The sequence below is a fragment of the Diceros bicornis genome, chromosome 6 (genome assembly GCF_020826845.1).
Source record: "Diceros bicornis minor isolate mBicDic1 chromosome 6, mDicBic1.mat.cur, whole genome shotgun sequence".
Lineage (NCBI taxonomy): Eukaryota > Metazoa > Chordata > Mammalia > Perissodactyla > Rhinocerotidae > Diceros > Diceros bicornis.
In genome coordinates, this window is record NC_080745.1 from 86,492,242 (window position 1) to 86,498,348 (window position 6,107).

The following is a 6,107-nucleotide window of genomic DNA, read 5'->3' on the forward strand; positions in this document are numbered from 1 at the left end:
CTTCTCACGCTGACGAGTGGTACTGAGAATGTGTGGTCAGCCCTGGGTGTGAGCGAGGCACCAGATGAGATAAGCGCTCACCTTTCTGTAACACCCCCTCCCTTGTTTCTCTGCCATGAGCAAATAGTTTGTTTTTCCTTAAAGTGCGCCTCAGTATTCATGTAAAATTTAAAAAAATGATTTTTCCTGCTTTTTAAATCTTGCTAAGCCTCAAAAAGAGTTGAATCATTTAGTAAAAGAGATTTAAGCCTGCCTCAGTTTCCCTGTGTTCCCAAACCAATTTCCGTAAGAAAATATCACTTTGATGTCTCTAACCAGTCTGGCTTTCTCTCTCTCTCTCTCTCTCTCTCTCTCTCTCTCTCTCTCTCTCTCTAGCACACACACCTGCATGCACACACACTGCCTCTGTCCCCAGTAGACCCACAGGCAGACTCCCTCTGAATGTATATACAGAGCAGCGCCTGACATGCACACACAGGCCCCTTAGGTGTATGAGGGGTTGTTCTGACCAGTGCACAGTCAGGGAGGAGTGAATCCTCCCACATACACACTCACACAGACCTCTGAAGCTAAAGTGGTGCACGGTCTTCAGCTGCCACTGCGCCAGAAGGGATTGAATTCCAGCCGAATGGGGAGGGAAGGCCCCATGATGCCTGTCTCTGTCCCATTTTCCCCCTCCCTCTTCCATTATCAAATCCCTGGTGTGGCATCCTCAAGCAGCCTAAATTCACATGTGAGATTGCCTCATCCACCCACTTCATTTCACGGATGGGGAATCTGAGTTACAAGAGGGAAGAGAACTGCCCAAAGGCATATGGTCAGTTAGGGGCAGTCACTAGACCAGAAACCTGGACTCCTGGATTCCAGTCCAGGGTGCTGTCTGCTGCATGATGCTGCCGGCCCAAGGTCTCTTTCCCATCAGAGAAGTGGGCTCATTCCCACTGGAAAGTACTGGTAAGTGGTACTCAGACAAGGGGCTCCTCCCATGGCCTGCTGGGGGCATCGTGTGACTGTGGCCCCATTCTGGGGGTGGGGAGTGGCTAGCTCAAATCACCAGTCAAGCACGTCTCCCTTTCAGACCACTAGGATCACACCCACAGAGGTACAGATCCCAGGAACAGCCCCCAGGAAACCTAGTGGCATCAGATCAAGCCAGGCCACACATAGGACAGGGAGCAGCCTGGTATGTGGTCGGTGTCGTATATGTTACAGGAGCTGCAGGGTGACAGAGGAAGTGGAAGGCAAAACATTCCCCCTTCCAAAATGATGTGGCAGTATAGATCAGTGACTAAAGCATGAGCTTCGGAGTCCAACACACCTGGATGTTGCCCCTCACTAGATGTATAGCCACGAGCCTCAGTTTCTGAGTCTGCTAAATGGGAGGAAACAGCTTAGAATCTACTCAATAAATGGTAGCTGAAGATGGCTCATTTTAAAGACCTAGTTTCAGAAGTCAATAGACACAGCACCCAGAGGCCAGCTCTGGGCTTACACAGCCAGTGTTTCTTGAAAGTGATCAGACAGTGGGAGAGTGAGCTGGAGGAGAGGAGCTGTCCACTGTCCCAGTGCTGATCTGTCTGGAACTCAATCCTGGGCAGGAGCCCCAAGGCTTTCAACTGCTCAGGACTCCTGGTGAACTTCCAGTCAGCGTCTGTAGGGGAGTAGGGACAGGAGTGGGACAAGGAGCTGGGAGAAATAGCTCTTGCTGAAGATTCTAGTCCTGGGGGACAAGACAAGCTCCACTGCTCTACTGCAGCTCAGAGACAGGAAATGAACAGAGACCAGACATCCTTAGAAGTCAGTCCAAAATCAGAGATGCCATTGTTCATGGACTGGTACAATGCCTCGCAGTCTAACACTCAGGAAGATCAATCACACACTTCTGTCCTCCTGGAGCAAGTATGGGTTGCAAATAAAGAAGCTACTGCTGCCACGGGCAAGCTTAATGGATTTTTCAAGGCAAAGTGCAAGACTCACTGGCTGGCTGTATGAGCATGCTGAGTTTAGCAGAGAGTAATGGCTCCGTATCTGGGCCAGGCAGACTCCAGCTGGACTGTAGCTCCTTCTGTTTGCCCAGCTGTGGGGTCAACCATGGGTAGGTGGCAGAGCCCTGGGCTGGTGGTGGTGAAGGATCAACATTTCAATCTCAGATCTGTCATGGGCTATTTATGAGACCTTGTGCAAGCTGCTTAGCTGTAAGTCTGTCACTCTATCAATAAGTGGGATGGCAATCCCTATCCTATGAACCGTGAGTTGGGAAATGAATGTGAAGTGCTTAGCGGAAGGCCTGGCCCACAGGGAGTTCTCAAGTTTACATGTATCACACACTGACTTCCTATACCATCCAGCTGGCATTCAGCCCAAGGACCCAGTTTGGGAAGGAAGATAGAGGAGGGAATAAGGGGAGTGATGGTTGATCAGCATCATCAGGAGAGATTGGGGGGACCAACTCTGGGCCATCAGAACAGAGTCACAGTGATTACTTGAATAGGCACTGAGTCAGAGGACCCAAGTCCACATTGCCTCCCTCATTAGCTCTGATATCCTGGCCATACGCTTAACATTTTAAACCTCAATGTCCCCATTGTATGATGCGGGTAACCACAGCCTCTCTTGTATAAGGTTGCTGTGAAGATGAAATGAGGATAGGTAGGCAGAATGTCTGGATCATAGCCAGCCTTTGATGAATATTCCTAGCATCCCGAGTCCTATCAGACAGTGGTGCTTCAGTTCCTCCCTGGAGATCTCCAGCTGCAACCGCCAGGCAGCCAGCTCCTTCTTCCCTCCACTGGGCCCAATTCCCTCCATGCCTAGCCTGTGGGGCCTGTGACAGCCATGGAGACTCAGGAGTGACAAAGTCCCTGTCCAGAGAGCCAATTCCTCTCCTCCCCGCTAATGAGCAAATGAGCCGGAAGCCCAATGGTTCTGTTGGAAGGACTCTGTTCAGTTGATTCTACTTGCCCAGCTTGAAGGCTGGCCAGGGATTATGCACAAACAGCCTGCCTGGAAAGGTACCACCAGTCTGGAAGTAGGCAGAAGCCAGCCGCAGGGAGAGCACTGGACAGTGAGTCAGGGTTCTGGGTTCCAGGCCCTGCTCTGCCACTTACCAGCCACATGTTTCAAGGCCAAGAATGTCACCTCTAGGATCTGTTTCCTTATGTGTGCAGTGAGAGCATCTCTGTGTAACTCCTAGAATTCCCAGGGTTCTACAGGGTCACATGAATTAGCAGGTGCGTAAGTGCTTTGAAAATGGAGACCTGCTGGGGGGCTCAGGTGGAGAGGATACAGGGGTGTATCCCCAGGATGGCTGGATGTTCCAGGTCCTGGAAGTCTTCATCTGGAAGGGACTGACTTTTCTGTCCTTCAGCCTGGCATTGAGCTGACCTCTAGGATTTCTCACCACCTTTCTCTCTGGCCGTTCTGCAGACCCATCTTCTCTCCGGAACCACAAATATGCACCAGGCTTTGGCCTCTAGGCATTTGCTCAGGTACTTCCCCCCACCCCCACCCCCACTTGCAGAAATCCAGAATCCTCTGATTCCCCAAAGGGATGTACTCTCTGTGACCAGAGCATTTTGTTGGGACCTCTCTTGGAGCATTGGTGACATTCCAGTTTCTGTTCAGTTTATGTAAGTCTTTCACCTCTTTCTAAAGATAGCCATGGAAAGGACCATCTCTCATTGTGAGTATATGTGTTGTGTGTGTGTATATTCAAGCAAGCGTGTGTGACAAATTGTGTATTATAAATATAGTGATACAGTGGAAAGAATATGGGTTTTAATGTCCAAGAGATGTGGATTCCAATCCTGGCTCTGCCACTTTAATCAGTTTATTCAACCCTATCTATTATGCTTACTTGGAGTGACCTTGAGCAAATCATAGACCTTTCTGGGTCTTGGCTCTTTCACTTGTCAAAATGGAATCAAGATATTTACGCTGGAGGGTTGCGACAAGGATTCCCAGTGACGTCTGCATGTGCCTGCCTCTATGCAGAGCTATATTAAACTGTCTAAAGGGATGAAATTCAGTTCTGTTTTTGAGCCCTCCCTCGGGGCCCAGTTACAGTATTTAATGACTCACGTTAACGCTGTCATGAACTTCTCTCCAGCCCAGAGAAGCATGACACGCAGATCTGGCCACAGTGCAGTCCCTGGAGAGCACACTCCAGGCCCTGGCACCTCGTCTTCCCTGATTAGGCGGGCCAGATTCTGGAGTCCTTTCACAAGAGGCAGTGGAGATTCTGTGTCAAGGTCTGGACAGGAATAGGCATCTCCCTTCCTTGGTGAGTATGACCTCACTGCTGGTGCCTGGGGCCACGTTGAAACCTGTGCTCAGTGAGGCCTGGCTGAAGGCAAGGGGGCTGGGGACCTGGTCACTATGGAGGTCAGCCCTCCCATAGCCCCACTGGACTCAGGAAACATTGTTCACAGCCAGAAGAAAATGACCTCTGTTCTTTAGGAAACTGAGTTAAAATATCCTGAGCATCTTTCTGGCATTTTAACCTTTCAATGTTGCCTTTAAGAATTCAGAAGGCAAGTGATCTTCAAAATGATGAGTGTGTGTGTGTATGCACACATGTGTGCACGTTCACTGGTGTATTGCTGTTATACCCAGTTACCTGGTCACTGACATCATTTTGACGTTGCAAAGTTGAGATACTTTCAAGTTCCCGACCAAGGTCACCCACTTGAGAAGGTGAACAAGGACCTCTGGAATACGCAGAAAGGGCTGATCTACGGAGCTAGTGATGCTGGCTTCATCCCTTACCAACTCTGCCACTTAGTCTCTTTGAACCTCAATGTCCTTATCTCTAAAATGTGGACAACAAGAAGCTCTCCTTTTTGTCATTGTTGCAGGGATGAAATAACGTGTGCTAACGTTTGGACGTGTTTTGTAAACTCCAGCATGCTGTGAGAGAATTAGTTAACACTCTGCATGGTGCTCCCCACACACACTCTTGATCCTTCAGCGAGGGCCTCTGGGCCAGAACATCAGGCCACTGTTGGAGGGTGTGCCCAGGTGAAGAGTAGGCATCCGGGTGGCCCACCTGCCCACTTCTCACAGAGTGCGCTCCTCAGACATGGTCATGGACCATGACTCTTGGTCATCAGAGTCACCTAAGGAGCGCACTAAGAGTGTAGATCCCCAGACCTGCTGATTTGGAAACCCCAGAAATATGACCCAGAGTCTAAATCTTTAACTAGCACCAAAGTGTGAGAATTGTGGATCCAATGGTGCCCCCAGAAATGGATTACTTGATTCATTTACTCACAAACGGTATGTGGGTACCTATCTCATGCCAGGGGCTATTTGTGGGGTCAAAGTCTTTGGGAGCAGGGGAGATGCAGAGGTGAACACCTCACTCTGATGTCACATATCAAGTATCTAATGAACACATGTATCCAACCCTGAATTCTGCAGGCCACAGGAGGGGGCCAAGCAGTGAGGAGATTGCTGGCGTTCAGTTCTGTTTCCTCCTCTTAGAGGCAAAGCTCTGCACACACATCATCTTATTCACTGCTCATCAGAGCTCCGATGGTAAAGAAGGAAAATGAGGCTCAGCGGGGTTCAGTAACTTGCCCAGGGTCCTGGAAAGTCAGCGGTGTGTTGGTAAATGATCAATCACAGACTTTCAGGGTGAGGGAGGGAGCCGTGATGCACACACTTTTCCCACAGGGTCTGGATAAAAGGACAGAGGGCCATGGTCTCTGGGAACTTTCCTGAGGGGAGGCTGAGACCCTGAGTGCCCAGAGTCCCTGGGGTTACCACCAAGCCACGGCAGCCACCATCTACCTTTGTTCTGAAGAGCTTCAGCATGTTATGTCATTCAGGTCCCACATAAACTGGAACTTGCTGCCTCCCCAGACCCAGGGCAGAGGGCTTGCAGCTGGCACACGGCAGCAGCTGCAACTCGGGCCGAGAATGCTGAGTATTAGCCACACCAGGGCTCTGCTGAGACTGGCTGTGGACAGGCAGGCCTGCCCAACTGTGAGCGCTCAGGGTCGGATAAAGGCCTCTCCAGGCTCCTGACATGCCCAGGGGATGTCACGGCAAGCCTCAGTGTCCCCCCAGCAGGGTTCCTCTTGATGAGAATGCTGCTGAAGCTC